The sequence below is a fragment of the Phlebotomus papatasi genome, chromosome 3 (genome assembly GCF_024763615.1).
Source record: "Phlebotomus papatasi isolate M1 chromosome 3, Ppap_2.1, whole genome shotgun sequence".
In the NCBI taxonomy this organism is placed as follows: domain Eukaryota; kingdom Metazoa; phylum Arthropoda; class Insecta; order Diptera; family Psychodidae; genus Phlebotomus; species Phlebotomus papatasi.
The window spans coordinates 1,970,324-1,982,818 of record NC_077224.1 but is presented as its reverse complement, the minus strand read 5'-3'; the positions used below and the strand labels follow the sequence as shown (position 1 = coordinate 1,982,818).

At 31.1% G+C, this 12,495-nt stretch overlaps 1 protein-coding gene across 9 annotated transcripts in view; it reads left to right on the top strand.

Moving 5' to 3' along the window:
• The window catches only part of LOC129806417 (proline-rich protein 36), a 46,953-nt gene extending 38,880 nt beyond the window's left edge, over positions 1-8,073 (top strand). For 5 of the 9 annotated variants that reach the window (XM_055854997.1, XM_055854994.1, XM_055854995.1 and 2 more), the window contains exon 10: positions 2,561-8,073. The gene's annotated coding sequence lies outside the window, so the exon portion shown is untranslated. The remainder of the gene's footprint in view (positions 1-2,560) is intronic. The other 4 variants (XM_055854991.1, XM_055854992.1, XM_055854990.1 and 1 more) reach the window with 3 other exon arrangements.
• The last annotated feature ends 4,422 nt before the right edge of the window (positions 8,074-12,495 follow it).

Genomic DNA, 12,495 nt, shown 5'->3' with positions numbered 1-12,495 from the left:
AACAGTTTTAATATTTTTCAGAGTATTTTTAATAATTAACAGTCTGCCTTCTATTCCAAAAACATCACATTCTAACCTTAAAATATTTTTATCTGTCAAAAAGAGTGTTACTATATGAGAGGTTATTATTCTGGCTTTGTAATCTTTAGCCCAGAAATTCGTAAGCCCTCTAAGAAAACAAAGCGAGTTAAAATTTGAGGTTATGTAACATCATTTAACCTCGCAGAAGGAGGTTATGCCGTAATAGAAAATTTCCATCTTTCACTTAGCATTGTAATTATCTCTAATGAGTTATTTTGCTCTTTGTGGAACTTACGGAATAAGTTTCAACAAAAAGACCATTTCTAGGTTATGTGACTTCAATTGACTTCACATAACCTCAAAGTAATATCGCTCCTTGGAAATTACAAGGGGCCAACTCAATCTGAGCCATTTTTCAGGAGACATTATGAAAGATTCAACTTTGTATAAATAATTATCTCAATTAAGTATGTTAATAAAAACAATTTAATTCTTTTCTATTTGTATGAGCATTATTATAAACATCGATACATACATATTTTTACCTTTCAAAATATGTTTTTTATGAGTTAGCTCTTTGTCATTCTAAATTATGCCCAAATTTTCATGAAATTAGAATGACAACGATCAACTTACTTGAGTTAGTCCCTTGTTTCACAAAAATTTGAACTATAAATCTATTTTGAGCCCCTTGACATCAAACAAAACCGCGCAAGCAATCATAATGACACTAAAATCGGCGGATTTTAGTGTCAGTTCGCTCTTATGAAGTATAGCGTTCATTTAAACTCGTATAACATCATAAATTGCCTGCAGACAATTCCAGTGGTACATTTTAATGTACTGTACTGGAAACACTAATCTTGTAAACGTTCTTGCGGCAGATCGGCAAGAGATCGACAGATCGGCACTCGAGTGAACCGTGAACGGCACAGTTATCTACCCCTTGGCTTAATATAACCTCAAAACAAGTAAAAGACACATGGATTTGTGCTTCACGTGGATTTAATTTGCAGAAGATAACCTCGGAGTTAAGTATATTCAGTGAGATTTAGGTTATGGATCGCTGAGAACAAATTCATAACCTTCAAGTGAAACTTAATTTAAAAAAAAAACAGGGTTTACAATCTCATAAACTTACACGTTATGGAATCCTAAAGCATTTGATATAACCTCAAAATAAAATTAATTTGGGGACGGAGAGGTTACGGTTTCAATTCGAATTAAATTAATTAGAAGTACGGAAATCCATTTTTATTTATTTGCTGCAGGGAATAACCTCAAATTTAAAAGATACGTTCACAGGTGAATGGTATCCGGTGAGATTCAGGTTATGCGTCATTAGGTATAATTTCATAAACTTCACGTGAATCCAAGTGAAAATCAAAGTTCACATTCTCAAAAACAAGAAGGAGATTTAGGTTATGAATTGCCGACTGGGTTATCATAACCTCAAAGTGAAATTAATTTGAAACGGAGAGGTTAAATTTCCTAAATGGTCTCAATTCGTATAACATAACCTGAAACTAAAGCCAAATGTACACAGTTTAATAAAATCTGGTGAAATTAAGGTTAAGTGCCGTTGGGCACAATTTCATAACCTAAAACTACACGGACAATCGTAGTTCTCCCAATTATTATTATTAATCGTATCGGGATATATTTGTTACAATTCGCGTATTTTTGGGAAAAAATGGTGCATTTTTATTACGTTATATCACAGTGAAAATGTCTTTTTCTTGACATTCAGATCTTTGCATCGGGCAGGACTCGAACTCACTACACTGTGAGCCGAGCCGGGAATCGATCCGCCCACCTACGATCTTGCCTATTGCGCCACTGAGATCCCGGGGAAGTATCCCGTGAGATTCAGGTTATGCGTCATTAGGTTCAATTTCATAAACTTCACGTGAATCCAAGTGAAAATCAAAGTTGACATTCTCAAGGGTTATCATAACTTCAGTATTCGTATAGCATAACCTCAAATTACAGTAGACTCTCTCTCAATTGAGCATTTGGGGCAAAATGTCATCCGGTTTAAAGATAGATTTGGGCGTCAAAACCTTTGTAAATTCCACAAAAGGCGCTCAATTATAAAGAATCGCGATAAAATAGGAAGAACTACAGCGAATTCGAGCAAATTAAACGTGAAAATTGTCAACAAAATTTTTCACCCGATTGAAAAAGAGCCGACTGAGCGAGAGTCTACTGTAAAACCAAATGTACAGTTTAATAAAATCTTGTGAAATTTAAGTTACGTGCCTTTGGGTAAAATTTCATAACCTTCAATCTCAAAAATGAGTAAAATTAATTAAAAACTAATAAGTTAAATGGTCTTAATTTACATGGCATAACCTCAAAGTTAATCCAAATGACAGATTAATCAATTTCAGCGAAATTTAGGTTATGTGACGCTACGTTGAATTACATAACCTTCAAGTGAAATCAATCAAAATTGAAGAGTAACGAAAAGTAAGGTTATGTGCTGCCAAATGGCAAGACATAACCTCAAGATGGAATCTAACCTTCTTGTTTTTAGTTTGTTTTGACAAAAGTGAGGTTACGCCAGCAAGTGAACGGTTTAGTATTCAAAAAAATATATATAAAAAATATATTAAAAAAAAAACTGCGGCAGCAAAAGTGATATTGAAATATTAATTATTAATATATTGAGATGAAAATCAGAGAAAAAATAGACAGATAGTGAATTAGATTTAATATTAAAAAAAAGAAGTAATTAAAAAAAAAACTCTAAATCATAAGGAACAAAGATGGAGGAGGAAGTGTTTAAAAAAAAAACTATGAAAAAATGATTAGAAATTTACTTAGAAAGTGATGGTGGAAAAAAAGTGAATCTCATTCTTAATTTAAAGAAAAATATTATTAATTAAATTATTAGGATGACAGAGAAGATTTAAAGAAAAACACACGTAAAGAAGATAGGGATATCTTACTACCTTTACCTACTTTCTAAAATAATATTTAACAAGAAAAAAAAAGGATACACAGAAATGTGGGAAAATACTTATAAGTTTATCAAAATATTAGTAAACTATATTAAATTATTATCTAATGTAATGATTGAAACAAAATACAAAAAAAATCATATTTTATTTATCAATCTTAACTTTTTAGGACGTGAAACAAAAGAAGAAGAAGAATAAGTGAAAAACAAGTGAAAAGTGAAGATATTTGTGAGAAAAAAAAACATTGCAAAGAAATTGTGGAACACAAGAGATTCGATTTTATATTTAGAAAAAATAGAAAAAAAACAAAAAATATTGAAAGAATAAAACAAAAAAAATGTACATGAAAAAATTAGGCAGTATAAGGTATTTATAAAAAAAAGAACAAAAAAAAACAGTGGATTTATTGACTATTTATCATGCATAATTAACTAAAATGCATGCATTATAGTGAAAAAAAAGAAGAAAACCTATCTCTAGAACAGGCTGAAGCAAGGCTAAAACAAGGATTTGTGGGACTAAAAAAAATCCATGAAAGCTGGAAAGTAAAAAAAAAAATGAAACGAGGAACAAGCTTAGAGAAAAAAATGGACAAGATGTTGAAAGAAAAAAAATCTAGTGAATAGTGAAAAAAAAACAATTAATAATATTGTAAAGTTACATTGAAAAAAAATTGTTGTTGTGTGTGCGCTTATTTATTTTCGAGTATAAGGACAAAAAAAAAGGTAATGAAAAAAAAACCAAGAAAAGCAGCAGAAAAAATAAAAGTATTTGTGAAAAAAGATGGGGAAAGGCGGGTCGAGTGAAAAAGTTTGCATTAAAAAAAATAATAAATTGAAAAAAATAAGTAAACGTGAAAGAAAATTTAAAAAAAAATGATGCAGACCGTGTACATAACATTTAAATAATAACATTTTAAACAATTAATCCAATATTTATTGTGTCTAAATACACGCAAACATCATTCATCAAAAGTTTAAATATTTACATTTTTCAATAGCGATTGAAGGTAACAGAAAAAAAAACACACAATATACACGGAATATGCAGACAACAACAACAAAATGTACCAACACTCACTTTGCATTTTTTATCCAATATTTAAATTTTATATTTATTTATTCTTTTTTCAGCAATTCAATATTTAGGGCAAGAAAAAAAGCTAGCCTATCCTTCCAAGAAGGATAGGCTGGCCATTTTTAGGAGAAAGAAAAAAAACAAACAAATTACTAATAATTCTTTTTCTATCCCAAAAGATTCTGAGAATCTCAATGTTTATTAGAAATTTTGTTTTAGCAATTTTCTTTTTTTAAATAATTTAAATTCAATTCCTTGGTCTGAAGAAATGTGCAAGAAAACAACACGCTAGAGCAGGGGTGTTCAAGAACCGTTTGAAAACGAATAAACGTCAAAATAAGTTTGTCCAGGTAACGTTTTGATTATTGACGTACAAGTTTTATTTGACGTTTATTCGGTTTTAAACGGTTCTTGCATATCTCTGCGCTACAGACACAAAAGTTCTCTCAAAATGGCTGGGAAGGCGTTTAAATAGCGTGGATTGCTTTGAATTTGACATAGCTGTCAAATTTGACAGCTGTCACTGCTACGATTGCAGTTAACAAAGAAAATTCAGTTAGAACACTTTAATTTTCAAGACGCCTCCACGGCAATCTTAGGGTCTTTATTCAAGATCAACAGCAGAAAGATGCGTCTTTCTATGCAAAATAGAAAGTCCCCATGCTTCGTACGATCTCAAGCTTCGTAATAACTAAGTTTTTCCTATGTTTCTGAATAAATGTAACTTCGCAATATATTTTAAAAACTGGACAATTTTTACTTGTTTTTAAAATACATTTAGGGTAAATAGGGCTAATTCAAAACCTGCTCTAAATGGAATTTTTTCGCTACTCCAAATGGAAACGTCATTGTTTTCATGACAAATACAGTACTAAATTATTATATTTATATATTTTCTATACCACAGTTTCACTATTTAGTTAATTTTGCTCCAAATAAAGCGAAAATCCGTTCATTTTTCATTGGAAAACCATGTTTTCCAATGAAAAACACAATAAGGTGACTGTGGTTTATTCGTTTTGTTCAACATTTATGTCTTATTTCTGGCTAATTTTAGTTCAATTAAGTGCTAATCTTTATTGTCAACGGTACGTGAAATTTTCAAATGAAATAATTACCTATTTCGTGAACAAAAAGGTTTTTTTCTGAAGTGTCTGCAAATGCTTCAATAGGAAACCCTGGAAATACGATTTTTTTTGACATATTTTCTTATTGTTTTATATGATAAAGGAGAAAAGACCAGGAATAAGAACAAATCCTGCAAACAAGAGCAACTCAACAATGTTTTGGTCGCGGTTTCAGTTACACTGTTTGTCTCCAATTAGAAACTTTCCCTTGTCTCCATTTGGATTAATATGTTTCCAAAGAAGCATCTTACACTCGCGTATTTTTCTCGCGTAATTTTCTTGAGAAAAAATATGAACTTAATGTGTTGAATCTTCTGTCAAAGGAAAAGCGTCTGGAAATGGTTTTGAATTAGAACATTTACCCTATTGACAAACAGAAAAAATTTAGTCAGTACGAAGCTTGGGATCGTACGAAGCATGGGTACTTTCCCCTATGCAAATTCAGTTGTGCCAGTTGTGCCAGTTGCATTTTACTGAAGCAGAGATATTGCGATATCTGAACAAAAAATCACATTATCTTGCGATCTCGGTGCTGAAATCGCGAGATTTGCGATTTCTGATTAGGAAGTTATGTCATCTTGCGATTTTAGGGCAAGAAATCACATAATCTTGGGATATCTTAATAAATCAATATAAACATAAATCGAATTCATAAATCTTTGAGCAAGGAACCATACATTCATGCGATATTTGAGCACTGAAATCGCATAATCTTGCGATCTCTACGTAATCGTATGATCTTGCGATTTTTTAGCCAGAACTTATAGATCTTGCGGTTTTAGTGCTGTGATTTTTGTACACAAATACAGCATTGATACCGCAAGATCTATAAGTTCTGGATAAAAAAATCGCAAAATCATACGATTTCAATGGCAAAATCATGTGATTTTTTCGCAAGATCATGAGAATTTTTAACTCAGAGCTTGCAAAATTCAGCGATTTCGGAATTGAAATCGCTTGATTGTGTAATTTTTCGCTTAAAGATCGCAAGAGCACACGATTTCGCACTCTGATCGCATGATCATGCCATTTCTTGCCCAAAAATCGCAAGATCGTACAATTTTAGCACTGAGATCGAAAAATTTGACAAATTCTTCATTTTATCTTGATTTTATCTATTGCGATTTCGGAGCAAGTAATTGGTAAATGCAAGGTCTTACGATCTCAGTGGTAAAATCGTGCAATTTTTCGATCTTTGAACAAGAATTAATGCCATCTTTTACTCTGGAGGTTGGTTATCAACGCTAAGACGGCGGTGGCCGCTATTGCACAAACATTGAACTCCTTGTACACCTATATCTCTGTCTAAATATTTGGTTTCAAGAGCTCTAGCTCAAAAGCAGTATTTGAAATAAATGAAAATGAAAAAATAAAATGAAATCTTGAGATTTCTGAGTGAAAAATCGCAAAATCTTGCCATCTCAGTGCAGATTTCGTGACATTTTGCGATCTTTGAACAATAGATCATGCCAAATTGCGATTTTTGTGCGCGAAATTACAAAATCTTGCTATTTCAATGCTAAATACTTACAACTTTGCCATTTTTAAGCAAGAAATTATAGAACCTTGCGATCTCATTGCTAAAATCGCGCGATCTTGCGATTTCAGTGCTTAAACCGAGTGGTTTTTTGCAAACTCCAAGCGAGATAAATCACCTTTTTATTGAGATTTACAAAATCGGTATCCTGGTGATGGTGATTGATCCTGGTAAAGAACAATGTTCAACAGATTATAGAACCACAAATCGCTTAAATTTGATCGGAAAACACTTATAGAATGTAAAAAATGCAACTAGAATCACTGAATTGCCATTCCCATATCGCCTGATAAGGAAATTATGAGAAAGACCATGATTCTAGTAAGGGAACCTATACTTTTTCCATAACTTTAAGGCTTAATCAGTTTTTCTTACAAGATATACTTTGAAAAAAAAATCTGCCCCGAGATTTGATATCGCTTCAGATGATACGCGAATATTTCACGCTAAGTTACTCATTTTTTCTTTGTTTTCTACAAGTTAATCAATGAAAAACAATTTATTAACAAAAAAACTAGTTTTTAAATGTTTTTATTTAAATTTTTCGTTTTTTTTTTGCAATTTTGTGGTGAAAAAGATATTTTTTATTATTCCTTATCAAGAAATGTACTGTTTAAGCTCTATTTTTTTATAAAAAACTTTAAAAATTAGCAATTTTTAAATAAACTAATCATTTAACAGCTAATCAATTGCAAAAATTACTGTTCAAAACGTTCAAAGGTATTTTTTTAAATATATAAAATTCATACTTTGAATGGTGTGAGATCGAATCTTCGGGGGGATCTTTATAAAAACTTTTTTTAACTTATATAAAGTTTTTTTCCGTCTTGTAACCTCTCCAATATCCGTTATTTGACATATCTGTCAAAATTCAAAGCTTCCCACCATATAAAACCTTTTCAGTCATTAAAGAGACAGAGAGAGAGAAGAAAAAAACCTTAGTATTGATTTGATAAAGTTTAGTGAAAAAGAATCAGAAGAAGAAAGAGTATTTATATATTGATAGGAAAAAAATGGGATCATTGTTGGGAACGCGATTATTTTCTTTTTGTCTTAATTTCAAAAGAAAGAATCCCAGTGAATAAAAAAACTAAATAAAAAAATAGTGAAGAAAAACATCTTAAAAAAAATGAAAAAATGCGAACAAGATATTTTCTCATAAAAATCACAAAAATGCGAATTAAGAACTAAAACGGATACGGGAAAATAAGTTTCGGCTGATAAAATAGTACAAAAAAAAATGGTAAATGAAATTTTAATTTTTTTCTCAAGACAAAAGCCAACAAAATAAAAAGAAACTGAGAGATAAAATTAAAAAAAGGAAAGATTCTTATCAAAACAAAAATAGTAAAAGGAACAGGAAATGATAGTGAAAAAAATGCAAAAATTTGATACGCTATAATCAAAATTTTTTCTCTGATCCACAAAAAAAAACAAAAATGAAAAGGAAATAGTTTGTGAGTCTACTACCAAAAAAAAATCCCTTCAACACTCCAAAAAAAAAAGAAAAAACTTGTAATTCACACACAAGAGAAAAACGCACGTTTCCAACAAAAAAAAAACACTTAATCATAGAATAATTTAAAAGGAAGGAAAAAAATGAATAATATTAAACTGAAAGAGTTTTAATAAATTATATACAATATAATAAAATATTAATTTAAAAAAAAAGTGAAAAAGGATGAAATCGTAATGATTGAAAGGATGAAAAAACACATGCAAATAATTTAGAGAATTTTTGTTCATATATTTTTTAAAAAATGATGTAGAATGGTAAAGAAAGATTTAAAAAAAAAAACAATTAAAAAAAACAGTGAAACATAATGTAATTGCTTTGTAAATAATGTCGATGTAAGTAATAAGCCAAGTATAAATGAAGAAAGGATGAAGATGAAAAAAAATCAACATTATACATAAACAATTGTATTAAATAAAGAAAAAAAGTGGAAGAATATTGAGAAAAAAGAGAAACAAGAAAAAAGATAATGAATTTAAAAAATAAACAGTGGATTTTACTGAGGAGAAAATGAGGATGAAGAAGAATTTTGAAGAAGAAGAAAAAAAAAACAGAAGAAAGTGTGTAGATAGTTTTCCTTTTTATTTGCAAAAAAAAAGAAATATTAAAAAAAAACTTAGTTAAATTTCTTCGCCGCCATTGATTCTTAATTTATATTGTATTAATTATTATTATTACTGTATGAAAAGTAATTAAATTGAATAAGAAAAAAAACAATTAAACATTTTGTAGATAAATGTGAAAATGCGAATAACAATATATAAATCCAAAAAAAAAAACTTTAAGAGTTTTGAATTTTCCGGTTGAAGAGGTCTCTTTTCGTTTTTGTGCTGTCTACAAGAGAATTTTGGTAAGTATTTTACAAAATTCCTTCTAAAAATCTATTGAAATGGAAAACTGAAAAAACATGTTTTTGGTGGGACCAGAGGGGGAGAGGTAAGAAAAAACGTCTAGAGATATTATTTTATTTTATTGGGGTCGTCGAAGACTGGAAGTCAATATCTCTTACCGTTTAAATTCCAGAACGATGACAAGTTGAAAAAAAGATGATTCTGCTCTCTGAGTTCGAGCAGACAAAAAAATTGGTTAAAAAATACTCCCTCCGTTCCGAAATAAGTCGTACGTTTGAGAAAAATTGGGATTAAGGGAAAGTTTGTTGATAAATGTTTTGTGTATCAATAATTATCTCTTGTAAAGAACTATTTCTAATGTCCAGTATTAAAATTGGGGTCCAGTCTTGATGGCATGTTGAGGTACGAATGTCTTAAAAATGTCTTATTTTTGGCGTTTTATTTTCAATCTAAAATAGGTGCAGAATGGTGAGAGATACAGACTTGGGGCCTTCGGGGGACCCCCCCCCCCCCATAAGTTGACTCTGGGACCATTAAAATATGTCCTTTATTTTGCTTCCACGCCTTCCCTACCCCTGCAAAATTATGTTTTTTTTTGGATTGCTCGAAACAGGGGCATGACATTTCCCATGTTTCCCATGTGTTTCTAGCGAATTAGCAAAAAATACTAATACAAAATAAAAGCTAATTTAATAACGAAAAGGCAACCGAAAACCCCAAATTGGCAACCTACAGTAGACTCTCTCTCAATCGGGAATATGGGGCGAAATGTCATCCGGTTTAGCGATAGAATTGAGCGTCAAAACCTTTGTAAATTCCACAGAAAGCGCTCAATTATAAAGAATCACGATAAAATAGGAAGAACTGCAGCGAATTTGATCGAATTAGCTTCATAATTAAACGTGAAAATTGTCAACAAAATTTGACGCCCGATTGATAAAGAGCCGATTGAGTGAGAGTCTACTGTATACAGTTTTGGAGATATTTTGTGAAATGTGTACGAAAACAGGGAAAAATTTACCACTAAAGCTGCGTGCATTTTTCAAAGCTAATGTCACTCCCCTGGCTCGAAAACACATCGTGCGATTTCTTTTTTTTTTAAATTCTGAATATGTTTTAGAGAAACATATAAATGGTTCCAGGGTCAACTATTGGGGGTCCGCTGAAAGTTCCAAGTCCTTATCTCTCAACATTTTACATTCAGATATTCGAAAACATAAAAAGGATGTCCTTTTTATTGCTAATTCTGCAAAATTTGAGCAATAGAAAATGTCATATCGGTAATAACTGTTGAATTCTACTTATAGATATTAAAAATTTAGAACAAATTCTAGCCTGTAATGTTAATCACAGTCCATCTTGTAGTAATTAACTATCTACCGGAGCTCTTTGAAAAAAACGCGAAAAATGGACAACTTCAACATATCGATTCCTCAATTTACCATCGTGTCAGGATTCCCATATTATCCCTGAACATGAAAGATAGTCCATACATAAGATATTTGCAAATACCACAAACATTCTCTGAAACCATTCCTTAATCCCTAATTCTTCGCCAAACGTACGACTTATTTCGGAACGAAAGGAGTAATATCTACATAAATAATAAATAATTTTATAGCCCTCAGCTGAAGCACGTGGCAAGTTAACATTTTTATATGGAGCTATTTGAAATTTGAAGCCAATTTCGATCCCTCAGAATATAATTCGAACAACTTTATTTTTTGCAAAATTCGTTTTTTTTTTTTGCTTTTCGGGTACTATACTTGACACCCTTTACCTTCCCCGTGAATTATACCGAAAAGTTAATTATTCCCAAAGTTATATGGGTTCCAAATCTTAAAAATCCTATGATCAGCATGTAAAATCTCAGCTTTAAATCACTATCCTGAAAAGTTGGCTATTCGCGAGTTGTTCGGTTTATATTCTGAGGGATCGATTTCCTAAATTGATCTCGGACTCAGCTCACAGTGTTCCGAGAAAAAAAATGTGTTTAAACAAAAATTTAGTATATTTATCCCTAAACGCGATAAGGGATCTTATAATACAAAAAAACTTCTCAATTTTTAGATATTTAGCGTAATGGTCGCGAGTGCAAAGAAATTCCCATATAAATTTAAATCGAAGTATGAGAAAGTGGCTTCAAATTTCAGGAAACTTACCAGGGGCTAGCCTCAGCTGAATATTACATCGTGAAAAAAAAATTATCTGAATAAATTTCTGGTGCAATTTACCAAAAAATGCAGAATTTTCGGTCGGAAATATACCTCATATTCCTATTTGGACCATTCTCTATAGACAGAACATCCTCGTAAGACTTACAGTGAGTGTCAATAGTTTGTTGCCTAATGGATGTTTGAGAAATCAAGTGAAAAAAATGATAGAAAAAAATACTTTTCCAAATTTTTCTTTTTGCAGATGAGTTCCTTGTAATCCGTAGATATTATTTATAATTTTCAAAAAAAATAATTAATTTTATTTCATATCAAAAATAATTGTTTTCCAAAAGTTGGTCATTTTTGAAAAATCAAAAGTTTGTTGCCTCATTAAAAAAACTAATTCAAAATGGTGAAAACGTGCAACCAACTTTATGTAAACCGGTTACATTTTGAGCTTATGTCATTTGATAGGCAAATGGGGAATTTGTACATTTTTAAGGCTGTCAATGTTAAATATATAGGAGTAAAAGTGATGATAAATAACAAGAAATAATCAGTTTTTTGATAATTCATAATTTAGGTTATAATGGCAAATTCCAAAAAGTTGGAAGGTGGGATATTGTCCAGAGATACTGCTGGAAGGAATCGGCGTCGCTTAATTGCCAAATTTTATGGAAACTAATGAAAAGTTATACATAAAATGGTCAAATATTATAGTTATGAGGCACGAGTACATCTGAAAAACGTTACTGGCAGACCTAGGGTATCGACTCAGAGGGTTGATAACAGCATTGTAAGTATCTCTGATAGTGACCCAATGATGTCTGCTTCATAAATTAAAAGATAGTTGGTTACTGAAGGAACACAGGTCCCTACAGTTACAAAAACGAGCTCATATTGAAAGAAAATGGTAAGAATGTTTGGGTGGCTCTCAATATTCCATTGGTAAGCAAGACCAATCTGAATAAAAAGTTGTAAATTTACTTGAAACATGTTAAACAAGTAAAACTACAATATTTTAACCAGATTAAACTAGCTAACCAATGGAATATTGAGAGCCACCCAAACATTCTTACCATTTTCTTTCAATATGAGCTCGTTTTTGTAACTGTAGGGACCTGTGTTCCTTCAGTAACCAACTATCTTTTAATTTATGAAGCAGACATCATTGGGTCACTATCAGAGATACTTACAATGCTGTTATCAACCCTCTGAGTCGATACCCTAGGTCTGCCAGTAAC